The sequence below is a fragment of the Mustela erminea genome, chromosome 13, assembly GCF_009829155.1.
Source record: "Mustela erminea isolate mMusErm1 chromosome 13, mMusErm1.Pri, whole genome shotgun sequence".
NCBI classification, from domain to species: Eukaryota; Metazoa; Chordata; class Mammalia; order Carnivora; family Mustelidae; genus Mustela; species Mustela erminea.
The window spans coordinates 30,607,916-30,622,616 of NC_045626.1; the positions used below are offsets into that span (position 1 = coordinate 30,607,916).

Below are 14,701 nucleotides of genomic sequence, written 5' to 3' on the forward strand. Positions count from 1 at the left end.
ATGTGTGTTTTGGGGGTGTTTGTGGTGGTGTTTGGAAGGGATGGCACGAATGCTTCCCCCAATACCACATCCTATCTAAGCCCCCGCTCACGAAACAGCATTATGTTACACTTTCGTTGTAGCAAGGAAAAAAAGAAATCCTTGTTTTCAGCACAGCAACAGTGTTTTCAAAGGCATGAGGTAGAGAAGAGAGCTCCCCATCCAGGGGAGGTTTTTTTTTTTTTTTTTTATCTCCCACCAGTTTAGTTATTGATGGGAGATAAAAGGAAGAAAGGATGGAACCAATTTTAGAAAAGCCTTGAGTGAAGCAAAGGAATTTCTATTTTAGTCTATAAAGAGCTATAAATAGTATCTTGCTCAGGGATGTGACTTAAAGAACAATGCCTTGCTTCTAAGAACTAGTTCCCCGGTCGTGGAGTGATGGAAGACCAGCATCATGAAAGAATCCGGGCAGTGGGACTGCGAGGAGGAACCAGTGTTGGGAGAAAGTCCGGGAGAACTGAAAAGAGACAGCAGGTCCCAGAGATATTCTGAGCGAGAAGCAAAAGAACCTAGTGACTGGTTAGATGCTCATGGTGGGAAAAAAGGAACCATGCATGTGTCCAGGTGTGCACAACACAGGCCCTGGCCCGTGTTCTGGGCAGTGGGTCCAGCAGGTAGGAAGTGGATAGGCCCATAGGAGCACAGCCCTTCCACGTGGTTTTCCAAAGGAAAACTAGGATTTCTCTATATGATAGGTTCAAAGGACAGAGAGGGGTCTATTCTAGAATAAACAAAGGACAGAGAGGGGTCTATTCTAGAATAAACAAGAAGAACAGAGATGTGCCAACACAGCCCCTATGAGGAATGGCCTTTGCAATTCGTTTGTTTTCTGGGAATATTTCTCTGTTGCCATTTCCTCTGGTTCCTCCTAAACTTTTAGCAATAACTGTCACTCAACATAGTCTTGGGCCAATGGTGCTCTCAGGACTGAGGTTAATATTCTCCATTTTTCCCATGGAAGCCAATAGGGCAACAGCCATAGGTAGAATGGTCAGCAGCAAGGTGAATGGAGTGCTAAGGGGCAGCAAGGTGACCCTTATACAAGAAGAGAAGAGGAGGGGAGAGGAGAAGTCAAAACCATACTGAGATACCATCTCACACCAGTCAGAATGGCTAAAATTAACAAGTCAGGAAACGTCAGATGCTGGCAAGGATGCAGAGAAAGGGGAACCCTCCTACACTATTGGTGGGAATGAAAGCTGGTGCAACACTCTGGAAAACAGTATGGAAGCTCCTCAAAAAGTTGAAAATAGAGCTACCCTATGACCTACCAATCGCACTACTGGGTAGTTACCCTAAAGATACAAATGTAGTGATCCAAAGGGGCACGTGCACCCGAATGTTTATAGCAGCAATGTCCACAATAGCCAAACTATGGAAAGAACCTAGATGTCCATCAACAGATGAATGGAAAAGATGTGGTGTGTACACACAGATACACACACAAAGGAATGCTATGCAGCCATCAAAACCCCCCCAAAATCTTGCCATTTGCAACGACATGGATGGGACTTAGAGGGTATTATGCCAAGCAAAATAAGTCGATCAGAGAAAAACAATTATCATATGATCTCCCTGATATGAGGAATTTGAGAGGCAGGGTCGGGTGTCATGGCGGGTAGGGAGGAACAAGATGTAACAAGATGCTACCAGGGAGGGAGACAAACCATAAGAGACTCTTAATCTCAGGAAACAAAGTGAGGGTTGCTGGGGATGTGTGGGGGGGGGGGGGGTAGAGAGAGGGTGGTTTGTATATGGACATTGGGGAGGGTATATGCTATGGTGAGTGCTGTGAATTACATAGGACTGATGATTCACAGACCTGTACCTTGAAGCAAATAATACATTATATGTTAATAAAAATAAATATAAAGAACATATATATGAGGGAAAAAATCATATTGTTGATGTCTTTTGGTGAATATGATATTGAAGTGGTCATTTAGGAGGTTGTCAAGCGTGATGTGGTTGGGTTACAAGTTTGATCGTGTGTGTATATTTGTAATCTGGAATTCATTTATCCCTAGAAACAGAATTACAAAGAAACCCTACTGCATCCTGCCTTTGCCTCGGATTCCAGCCACCACAGACACACTAGCAGCTGTCTCCACATGCAGTTGCATGTACCTCCTCCTATGCCTTTGCCCACACCAAGGCTTGATCTGAACCCCTCCTCCCACCAGCACTTCCCCAACCCCTCTTCAGTCTGAAAAACTCACTGAGCCTCAGAAAGCAGCTTAGGTGTCCCCCTAGCAGGAAGCTTTCCTCACTATTTCCTCTGTCCCACACTATTATCAAATGCCCAGTATGTATCCCCATCATCTTCCAGGGATTATAATGAGTTGTACACGTTTTTATCAAATATTTATACAAAAAGAACTTTCTTCATGGTGACACAGAAACCGAATCTAAAGCCAACAATGCTTACTATATTATGCTACAAGACCATTAGATGCTCATTTTAAGAATTTGCTGCTGTTCAATGTCCACAATAGCCAAACTATGGAAAGAACCTAGATGTCCATCAACAGATGAATGGATAAAGAAGATGTGGTATATATACACAATGGAAAACGATGCAGCCATCAAAAGAAATGAAATCTTGCCATTTGCGACAACATGGATGGAACTAGAGCATATCATGCTTAGCAAAGTAAGTCAAGCAGAGAAAGACAACTATCATATGATCTCCCTGATATGAGGAAGTGGTGATGCAACATGGGGCTTAAGTGGGTAGGAGAAGAATCAATGAAACAAGATGGGATTGGGAGGGAGACAAACCATAAGTGACTCTTAATCTCACAAAACAAACTGAGGGTTGCTGGGGGGAGGGGGGTTGGGAGAAGGGGGGTGGGGTTATGGACATTGGGGAGGGTATGTGCTTTGGTGAGTGCTGTGAAGTGTGTAAACCTGGCGATTCACAGACCTGTACCCCTGGAGATAAAAATATATGTTTATAAAAACTAAAAAATTTAAAAAAAAAAGAATTTGCTGCTGTTGCAATTAAAACATGTTTTTCATAATTTTCTATTTCATTTAAGAAGTTTTCTTATAAAACTTCTCATTACTTGCCAAGGAGTTCTCTGGGGGTCACAGTACCTAATTTCTTAATCTATAGTTGAATTAGTTGAGGACAAGAAACTTGACCCAGGATGAGCCCGAGAACTTCAGAATGAGAAAGAGAAGTATCTGGTGGCCCAGACTAACACATGCACAGCTAGGAAGAGTCTGTGCTCAAATTTCCTACCCTGTAAATGAGAGAAGCTAAGAAAGTCAATCTGTGGGGAGACAGACTAAAGCAGCAGACAGAGTAACAAGAGGAAAAATGAGACCCTATCTTTGGTCTCAATACCCAGCACATTTGCACTCTTGGGCCTTCCCAGTAAACTTAAATTCCCCTTTGGGTTCCCCCCATCCCAAGATTCATTCACTTATTTTATAGAGAACACGCAAGCAGTGGGAAGGGCAGAGAGAGAATCTCAGACAGACTCCCTGCTGAGCAGGGATTCCCTACACAGGGGCTCCACACTGGGGCTCCATCTCACGAACCATGAGATCACGACTTGAGCCGAAATCACAACTCAGACACTTAACCAACTGAGCCACCCAGGCACCCCTGAATTTAACGAGTTCTTTGGGTTCAAGTCTGAACCAAGCAGGAGTTGCCGCTCGAGCCACAGTGACACTCCTATACCCACACTCTCCATAGAAACCTAGGGGATATGTCCAGCTGGAACCTGCATCCCAGCCCTCCCAAATCCCTTGTAGGACCTCTTCTTTGTCCTGTCCCCTCAAGGGTGAACCAAGTTGTAGATGTGGATAACCCCAGTCCCAACCCCACCCTTTAAGTGTGGACAACCACAGTCTAGGGAAGCTGTGGCAACACTGTCGGTAAAGCTTGAACTGGGTCATCTATTCATGTCCATGTGTGGTCTCTCATAGTGTAGAACAGAGCTGTGGGTAGGAAATGAAAGTGTGGCCTTAGTCCACTGGGGATATTCAGGGAGTTAAACTCAAACCAGTCATTCTAAATTATGAAAATATATTAGCCAAAGAGGGAGAATAGAATGTGTTAGCATTAATTCACTAGCTTTGTGTGCAACTGTTAAATATACAGACACATGGACTCTGAGCCTCTATTTTTATCTTACCTTGATGCTCTAAATGTCAGGGGCAGGCCTAACACATTGGGATAAAGAAGAACTTGGATTCAACCACAATGAGGTATATATCATGCTCCTAGCACTACACTAGGCTCTGTGCCGGGCTTAAAATTCAAAGTCCTGAAAGATGTGGAACTTCAGATGCTACCTTCCCAGGAATAGTAAAATTCTCATAGATCATACTAAATCAGCGCCAGTTATAGAAAGACCCTGAGTGAAACAAAACTAAGGAGAAAAGTTAGCACCTTGCATATGGATGTAGGTCTCTTGACAGAATAAAGGAATACAGTTTCATATTTTAAGAATTATTCCCATGATCCTTAATTATGGACCAAACTATTAACCATGCAACCTAAATACATATCCAGTTATCCTTATCCCTAGAATCTGATCCTATCAATTTTGCCTGTAATTCACATTTGATAAAAATCAATAAATTTCATTTATCCAAGGCCTAAAATGCCAACTGACTTTAACATTCTGCCTTCAATGAACAGGGCTTAATGTTCTTATAAAGATTTTGATCAACTTCTGATACAGAATGAAATCATAGAAATATAACTGAAATGAAACCAAAGACTACTGGGGTGGGAAGATGCAACCCTAGAATCCTTTAGCTCAACTCCATCACTGCCCCTGTAGAGAGAATAAAGTTGAGCCCCACAGAAGTTTAGTCACTGTCCCAAAGTAACAACTTGTAGCTGACAATCCTTACTGTATTTTTTATCCATCTTTAAATATCACAAGTCTATTTTTAAAACAGTTGCTTTTTAAATTTAAAAACAAAATGTCATCTAAAAATAATTCATAGGACACTAAAAATACTCAAAGCAGCTTGGAAATCAGTTTTCTGCTAAATGACTTTTCAACAAATATTCCTTTAATGGTACCATTTCCACAAACACTTAGCATGAAACTTTCCTCAAATTTATCATCTACATAAGTACTTGTAAGTAGCCTTGAAATATCTTTCTAAAGTAGTGCTCTTTACTCCTGGCTTGGATCATGCCTCCTGCTTGACTTCAGAATCGATAGTACTGTTTCAAGGATCCTATCAGACTTTTTTTCTGCAATCGTTGTACACATTTTGGAAAATATTTGGTGGCCACCACAAAGAAAAAAAAGTGCTAAAAATAAAGAATGTAGGGGGGCCTGGGTGGATCAACTCAGATCATGATCCCAAGGTTCTGAGATCAAGCCCCAATCGAGCTCCCTGCTCAGCGGATACCTCCCATCCCTTGTGATGATCTACTGTCCAGGTTTTGCCCAGACTGAGGGATCTGACAGGATGCAGGACTTTCAGCACTAAAACTGGGAAGATTTCAAGCAGACACAGAACTGTTGGTCACCAACTGGAAAGACATGAGCCCCAAACAGCCTGTGGAAGAAGCCCATCTCCAGTCAAAAAAAAAAAAAAAACAAAAAACAAAAACAAGTTAGGGGGAAAAAAAAAATGGAGCCAGTATACAGAGAGAATACAGGAGAGGAAGGAAGTGCTGATGGGCTTTAGTCTTTAGACTGAATTGTTTTCCCAAACCAGCCACTCTTCTGGTACACTCATGTTTGATCTGACGCTATTCCAGTGGCTCTCCTTATACTACTAGTGCACAAGGCAAACTCCCCAATCTTAGCTATTACTCTAACGTCTGGGGAATGATTTGGGTGTGCAGACAGGTAAACGTCTACTTGGGAAATAAGTTTTTCAAAGTGAGAAACATGATTGTTTATGCAGATTCAAAACCCAGAAGTTCTCCCTGGTTATTTTGTTCATTCAGAATTGCTTGGAGTTGGAAGATAATGTGTCTCACCACCCAAAAAATTATCTGCAATTTTAATTAGTTTCCATTTCAGAATTTATTGGACAATGATTTTCTGCACTTGGCGTACCTGGGTGGCTCAGTCTGTTAAGCAGCTGCCTTCAGCTCAGGTCATGATCTCTGGGTCCTGGGATTGAGCCCCATATCTGGCTCCCTGCTCAGTGAGGAACCTGCTTCCCCCCTCCTTTGTCCCTCTCCCTGCTTGTGCTCTCGAGAACATGTTCTCTCTAAAATCTTAACAGTATCAAGATTCAGCTCTTTCTACATTATTTCCTAACTTGAACTAGAATATTTTCAGAAGAAATTAACTTATCAGAAAATCACTCATCAGAATTTATTTGTAGATGCCCAGTCAACACTTTCTAATCTCTCACTTTCATTTATTGAATTTTTTTAAAACCAGAAAACTTTATTAAAAGTTTTTAATTCAATCAAGTATTTAACAAATCCAACAGAAGTTAGTATGTAGGTGTTCCCAGCTTTCCTTTCACTATCAATTCAAGGAAAGTTTTGGCTTTGCACTTGTGGTTTACCCACTCTCACACCCTGTACCCCGAGCTCTGCCTTGTCAGATAAGTTCTTCAGGGGGCTTATGGTATAAAATGGGAAAGCAAAAACGTAAAAACACATTCAATTAGGGAAGAAGAAGAAGTGAAGTTTGAGAAATTGGGGAAAAGCACAGAAATTAGTTGCTATCCTTTGTGAGAGGAGCTAAAAACAGGAAAAATCAACATTTTAGGAAGCATTATTGTAGGGACGCCTAGGTGGCTCAGTAGGTTAAGTGCCTTTGGTTCAGGTCAAGGCCCTGGAGCCCTGGGGTGGAGTCCCTTGTCAGGCTCCCTGCTCAGTGGGGAGCCTACTTATCCTTCTTCCCCTGCTGGTTCCCCCTGCTTTTGTACTCTCACTCTCTAATAGATAAATAAAATCTTTTAAAAATTAAAATAAATACAAGAAGCATCGTTGTAGACTCTGTATCCTTTTCCATGCATTGGAGAAATGTATGCAAAGGCATTGCATTAGTTCACAGTTATCTGAGAATGAGGCACTTCTTTACTACCATTCAGAGTCAACCACATGAATCAGCTTCCATCAGGTTACTAAGCCCACATTTATTTAACATGAATATGGGTCTAGTTTAGAGTGAGTGTCCATTAGCAAGCAAAAGAGGCTTAGCACCTGGACCTCAGCAGGCAAAAATGATATGTAATTCTCTGGGAATAAGAAAGTTTTAAATAAGACTAAGGGAAAATACAGAGAAATATAACAAGGAGAAGTATTAATCTGCAGGTTTTTCAATATCTTTGAAATTACACAATGAAGTCAGCAAATTCTTCTTCTAAAATTAACATAGCCATCTCCATAAGCCATTTATCAAATATATTTTATGAGTTAGACAATATGCTAAGCACTTCTCTTGGATTATCTCATTTCATTCCCATATCCCATTAGGTAGATGTTCTAATATTTGTTAGACCCAAATAACAAGTAAGCCATGGACTGACCGACTCTCTGGGTCACCTACTACCTTGCCCTCTAAAGAAGGACTTAGCAGTTGACTCCCCTTTGACCAGTCATGACCTAGCTCCTTCCCATCTTCACACATGTGGGCTGGCAGAGCTGCATGTGCATATAACATACAAACTTCCAGAGTGGTTTTCGACTTCAGGAGGGCCCCCCTCCTCATTTTCCAAATTCAAGTATCAATTCCAAACTCCCTCAGTAACTCATTTTGGAGTGAGTTTGCTATCTTCCAGTTACAGCAACTGGGAAGTATAAAAACATTTGGGGCCAACATTTTAGAGAGTGCCCCAGTGACCCAAGTCTACATGTTTTATATCAGTTTTTATGTGGAATGTGTATCATTTAAGAAAAACACCACTAAAAATCACTGAAATTTACACACAGTTAGCAGGTAACAAAACCCAGGCTTTCTTATCCCAGTCTAGCCCCCTTGCCCCTCCTACAACACCAAGTTCAGCGTCAGGTCATAGAATTGGCTTCCGAGGTATTTACAATAGCAATTATCCAAATACCCTCCCTCGACTCCATCTAACACTTAGTAGACCCACGTTCCTCGTCTTCCACCGTCAATCACCACATAAAATCCAGACAGAGAGCTGAAGAAGTCTTGGTAGATGAGCTCTTGCAAATCTGCTTTGTGCCTTCAGGATGCTGCCCAAGGACAGAGTGGGTTTTCCCAGAAGCTTCTTCCATCTCCCTCCTCCCCACAAGTTACAACATGGCCATAAAAAGCATTAGTATTTGAGTAGAGTAGAAAATAGCAATTTTAAATGATTAAAAAAGAATCGTTTAAAAAATTACCATCATCTTTTTATTTGAGAGGAAGAGAAATATATTGTGAATCAATAGAAGCCTTGGCCCCCAGTCTCTGAGCCTTATTTATCTGGGAGTTGTTTATCTCCCTGAGTTCTCCCTCAGAGGAAAGAATAATTATTGCTTAATTACAGCAGAAGTGAATTTTCTCTTCCAGTTCTAAAGATGACTCATAGCTCTTTTACACAAAGAAGTATCTTGGGGTGGGGGGAGGTGAAAATTTTTAAAGTCTAATTATTGAAGGGGCTACAGGTCCCCGTCTGGGACAGCAACATGGCATGCATCTCTTCTAAATGACAACAGAGCCACAGCCACCTGGTTTTAAGTCTTGCCAGTGAGTGATCTTCACATCTCTAAGAAGTGAAGTCACAAGATGCATCTTCCAGCAGGGACCATCTTTCTGCTTCTCATGACCTCACCAGCAAGAAGAAATCCCTCTAGAGGAAACCACTAGTCCCTTAAAACTGTTCCAGATGAGCTACCGAGTTACTACGTTGTAACTATCCTTAGAGCAACACAGGAGCCCATCCAGGTATATTGTGTTCTATAGTAAACTTGCGCTGTACAAGTCAATGATTCAGTTTCTGTTTATGCTCTGTGAACCTGGCCTTAGGTTTGTGTTCTCAACCTCCAACCCCAGCAGGGTCCCTCAGCCCCGCATTCGAGGCCCTGTCTTCCCTCCCTAGCCTCATTAGGAAGATTTAAGGTTCAGCCAGCTCCACTCTAGTCCTGAGTCTTTAGAAATCATGGTGATGTCACCTGCATTCATTTCCAAGAAAATGGAACAAAGACTAAAAGAAAATTCAGCAAGGAACCATGGTATTGGATATATTACTTCCTGAACATCTCATTTGCCAGAAATAATATTAGTGTATTGTGTTATACTGAACTTTCTTGTAACTTCTAATTTAAAATGTAGACTGAATTGGGACCTCTCCTAGCTGCCAGGCTTCCTGGGGTGGTGGCGGGGGTGGGGCGGGGGGATGTGCAGGCACATCAAAGGAAAACCAATGGGAAGATTCAGACGTGATACAGAACTGCCTGTTGACTATGAAGTCCTGAAGTCTAACATTTGCTTTTGGGATCCAGTAAGGAGGCAGACAGGATTTTCTTTTTGTGCCTGAAGGCAAGAACACCCAGTGTGTTGAAGGGCACAATGGTGATTGTACAGTGCCAGCAAAGAAGGACCCTCAGGCCAGCAGAATCAACACACCCATCAAACACTGTACCTGGCAGCCTGGCCTTAGTACCTCCAGGTAAGTATCACTCACCTCAGAATACTAATGAATATCATAGTTTAAAAAAAAAAAAAAAAGTTTTGCAATTTAGACAGTAAGACAAACACTGCTAGGAAAGGTAACAGGTCATCATTAATATCTTAGTGTGATAAATTTAAACAATAATTAGGCACCTACAAAAAGGTATGAAGAAAAAGAAAATTCTAGAAAACGGGGCTGCTGGCACAGTTTGCCTATGTGTTTATTTTACCAAGGACTCAGCCTGGCTCAAGATAGAAGCACTCTCTCCCACCAAAACCAACACAACACAGATCTTGCCCACTACATAACCCACATCTTGAATCCGTTACCTAATCATTAAAGTTGTATAAGTACCCACATGCTAACACCTTTGGGAGCTGGGAAAAGAAAAGTTTACCATACTGATCTTGTCGTCTGTGGCAGGCTCGATTTTAACAGCATTTTCTGAAGAGAACAGAATAATACTCTTTCGTTTTTCTCCCTTGACCTATTTTAGCATATTCTGCCCCACTTACTATTCTCCTTCTTTTGCATTCTCCCTCTTGCGTGTTATGCAAACGAGCTGCTGAGCTGGAGAAAATAAAGCGCATTTGTCTTTCTGCACCCCTCCCTGAAGGGTGGTAGAGAAACCAGAACGCACGCATTGATCATGCCTCCCGCAGTGCATGGATTGGCTGCATTAGGCACACATCTCACAGAAGAGCAATGTATTAAAAACACATTAGGGAATTTCAAATGAGCCACTCGAGCCCCACCATCTTCCTTAGGTCTTCCCATTTCTTTATCCCACCTAGAACAGGCCTACCTAGACCTTGTCTCAGAACATTCATGAGCCCACTTTATACTTGTTTAGCTCTCTCCCCTCCAGTACCTCACTCACGCTCACAGGAAAGAGGATGGGCTGGCAATGTCTTTCCTCTCCATGAAGCTCAGTTTGCGTGTTGGCTGTGGGTCCCCCAGCTCAGAAGGGGCAAAACTGGGGCTCGCGTCAGATTTTATGACTCCTAAATCAGGGCTCTTTTCTCATGATGCTGTTTATCTACTTGGGAATGTGTTTTCCATCAATAATCTGGGTCCTACTTTCTGAAACTTTAGATTTAGAAGAAAGAACAGTTAAGTAATGATTAGTCAATCTACATGACTGTGACAGAGCAAGTCACTGATTTCCAAGATGTCTGATGAAAAGAATGAGCAGGCTTTGAATACTCACTTCTTTTGCTCGTGGCCTGGCAAGATGTGGCTGTGGTCCAGCGGTACTGGTATCACCTAGGATTTTTTTTTTTTTTTAAGAGAAATGAAGGCTCTCAGGCCCACCCAGGAATACCAGACCAGAGCCTACGTTTTTAACAAGACCCACAGCAGATTCATACACACATGATGACAGCTTGAAAAGCCTTAACCAAGTTGCCCACGAAAACTGTTCCTTGTTGTACCTAACTACCTCAATGAAAAACTTACTGTCCAAAGTGTTCCAAGGGGCCACTTAGTAAATAGGGCAGATTCATCCCACCATGGGTCCTGCCAGACACACCAAAAGGAAAGGTGTCTGGGCTTTGTCTTCCAGCTACTGAAGGCTGCTGACACCTGCACCCAGCACTACTCTTCCCAGGAGACACCATGGCATTTAAACAGCACACTGGGTCAGTCCAATGGTTTCCCACTGTTTTTTTTCCTGCACCAAGTCAATTCATCTTCATGTAACTGAACCAATGCATTTGCACCATTCCAAGGACCTAAGCCACTTCAGTAAAGTAATGCTTTTCTCAAGATTTAATTGTGAGCCTTCTCTAGTGCATTACTAAATCACTCGTAAGCTGGTGCACTGATGGTCCTAGAAGTAAATATCAAGATGTCACATCCAGTCACAACGCACTGTAGGTCCACCCCCTGAAACCTAGAACTTCTGCCTTCACCCCTGATGGTGTCTATACAGTAGCTGGCCAGTGAGCTATGTGGGAGCCAGAGATGTTCACGGCACCAGTCAACTGACTACAGAGAGGGCTCACCTAACCCATTCACTTGGGCCAATATCTAAAGAGAAACCATCCTTTCTTTATCCAGTCCAATGATTCACATTCGGCTTCACAAACCTACAGAAAGATTTAAGTAGTAGCTGAAATCAATAATAGCAGGGACATCAAATATCCCAAGCATGGAAAGTTATGCACAGCCTCAAGAGCACGAAAGGAACAGTTAAAATACTTTTCAAACAGGGCTATTTGGTTGAAGTCCAGGATATCTGACTACAGCGGTCTAATTTACGAAGGTTGTGAGGTAGCTAAAGCTGATCTTGGAGGCCTACCGCCTTTTCTTTACCGTGCCCCACTCACCCCAATCCAGGTAGCTTTTCATTTTTATCTCGGATCCTCTTTTCTGTATTTAAAAATTAATACTTAAAAATTAATTAGATCACCCCTCTTTCCTGCCTTCTCAGACAAAAACAAACAAACAAACAAAAAAAAAAAAACACTTCTCAGGAAAGAAAGAATCTCATTCACTTACGTAAGTTACCAACACTAATGCTACCTTAAACTGTAGCGACTCTTCAGAACCCCTAAACTCACCCCATAGGGGCTATGCCAGTTAGCCTATAAAGTCTAGCTTAGATAGGAATATGTACTCCCTAACCTTTCAGATATCAAAGCCCAATACTTTGTTATGAAGAAAATCACTTTTCAGCTAATATTTTTGAGTCATTATTTTTGGTGGTTGCTCTTCTTTGGAGAAGACATTCCAGTGGATTATTATGCAATACTGAGATTCTTCAACTTTCAGTCAACATCTTGGAATTATTGTATCTATTATAGTAAGAGAGAAAGACAGCTACATTATGCCGAGCTCAGAAAGACAAAATCAAGCCCTATCATATTTATAGGAAAAAAAAAAAATCGGGGCACCTAGATGGTTGAGTCTTTGAGCATCTGCCTTTGGTTCAAGTCATGATCCCAGGGTCCTGGGATTGAGTCCCCCAACCGACTCCCTGCAGTGGATTTACTTATTTAAAAAGAAAAAAAAGAAAGATTTAAAATCTTTTTAAAATAAATCAATAAAAATCTTTTTAAGATTTTTATTGATTTATTTGAAAAAAGAGAGAAAGAGAGCACACAAGCACAGGCAACTGCAGGCAGAGGGAGAGGGAGAAGCAGGCTCCCTGCTGAGCAGCGAGCCCAATGCGGGGCTTGATCCCAGGATTCCAGGATCACGACCAAAGCCAAAGGCAGAGGCTTAACCAACTGAGCCAAATAAACAAACAAACAAATAAATAAATAAATAAATAAAATCTTTTAAAAGATTCTTAAAATAAATAATAAAATAAATAAATAAAATCTTTTTAAAAATAAATAAATAAATCGATGTGGAATTCTTAGCAATTACTTTGGGGAAGTGTCCTAACACCAACTGTTAATTCTTTACACAAGAGACATGAAGAATGTCCTGCAGACCTCCAGAAGGTTGGTTCCCACATGGTTCACAAGAGCTGCCATTGCTCGTGCTACCCCGTGATCACCATCTGAATACATGCAAGCAGCATGCATCCAGCCTATTGATTTTATTGCTGAACTTTCATTGACTTTACAGCAAGTCCTATTTTCTTGTTGTGTGTGGGTTTTTTTTTTTTGTTTTTTTTTTAAAGATTTTATTTATTTATTTGACAGACAGAGATCACAAGTAGGCAGAGAGGCAGGCTGAAAGAGAGAGAGAGGAAGAAGCAGGCTCCCTGCCGAGCAGAGAGCCCGATGTGGGACTCGATCCCAGGACCCTGGGATCATGACCTGAGCCGAAGGCAGTGGCTTAATCCACTGAGCCAACCAGGAGCCCTGTTGTGTGTGTTCTGATAAAAGTTACATATTTGGGGGGGCATGAGGGTGGCATAGTCAGTGGAGTATCAATTCTTGGTTTCGGCTCAGGTTGTGATCTCAGGATGTTTGGGATCAAAAGACCCACATCAGATTCTACACTGAGCACAAGACTCTCCTTCTGCCCTTCCCTGCTCCCCCACCAAGCAAGTGCATTCATTGTACCTCTCAAATTTTTTTAAAAAGTCACATATTTTTAAGTAATCCCATCTGGTTATACAGCCTATCTTTCCATCCAGCAACACTCCTCAGAAACATTATCAAAAGTATCTGAAGTTTAAGATAAGTTAATTTTATTCTCTGACTTTGCTTATCAATAGTGGCCTTCCTCTCTATAATTTAGGTTGAATCTCCCTATAAATGCCAGTTGCCAGGACCTTCATGCTATTTCACAATTGAAAACGATGGTGTGGGGCTGGTTCCTCATGCAGTCTTCTGGAGCTATGTACCTCAAGAAGTGCTAAGAGGAGGATTCCTTTTAGCCTAAAGCAACATCCTCCTCCCAAATGCCCAGGTGTGGATACTCTAAGATATCCTCAAATTCCTTCCCTTCTCATCCCTCAAATCCCATTTGTAGTCAACCCCTGATCATTTTCTTCCATTATGCCCACGTCTTTCAACCATCACTTCCTTGTTGTAGGTAGAGTTCCCCGGGGAAACAGACTCCAAGCTGGGATTTGCGTTCATAAAGTTGATTGTGAAGTGGTCTCAGGAACAACATCTCTTGGGGGAAATGCATTAGTTAGAGAGAGCAGGTGAACCATGGTGTGCTCACAACAAAGGCTTTTAGCCAACCACATGGTAAGTGGTAGAGTTGGGATGGCTCAATAGAGATATCCTCAATTAGAGAAAGAGAAGAGGCCTTTCTACTCCAGTCTTGACCCATCATTGAGTGAAGAACAACCTAGAAAGCAGACTTAACCTTAGGCAAGGCCTGCCCTTAGCAGAGGCCTATTTCAGAAAGGGACCCATCTGTGAGCTATCAGGAGCCATTACTCCCAGGAACTAGGCAAAGTCAATGCCTTGGTCTTTAAAAAGGGGTCTGAGAGGCCCACCACAGCACCCACTATTATTTGTAAACTTACAAATCTTTGTTAGAAAAATGTTCTATGAGGAGTTCTTTATAGATCTCGGATATCAGCCCTTTGTCCGTAGTGTCAATTGCGAATATCTTCCCCCATTCCATGGACTGCCTCTTTGTTTTGCTGACTGTTTCCTTTGCTGTGAAG

The 14,701-nt window shown here is 41.9% G+C and overlaps 2 long non-coding RNA genes across 2 annotated transcripts in view; one reads left to right on the forward strand and one right to left on the reverse strand.

Moving 5' to 3' along the window:
• Positions 1-14,701, reverse strand: part of LOC116572425 — a 174,344-nt gene that overhangs the window by 21,820 nt on the left and 137,823 nt on the right. The gene's annotated exons all lie outside the window — the stretch shown is intronic.
• LOC116572426 lies at positions 6-13,535 on the forward strand. The gene is made up of 3 exons (XR_004278314.1): positions 6-17; positions 9,023-9,027; positions 13,481-13,535. It is a non-coding gene; the product is annotated as an uncharacterized LOC116572426 (long non-coding RNA).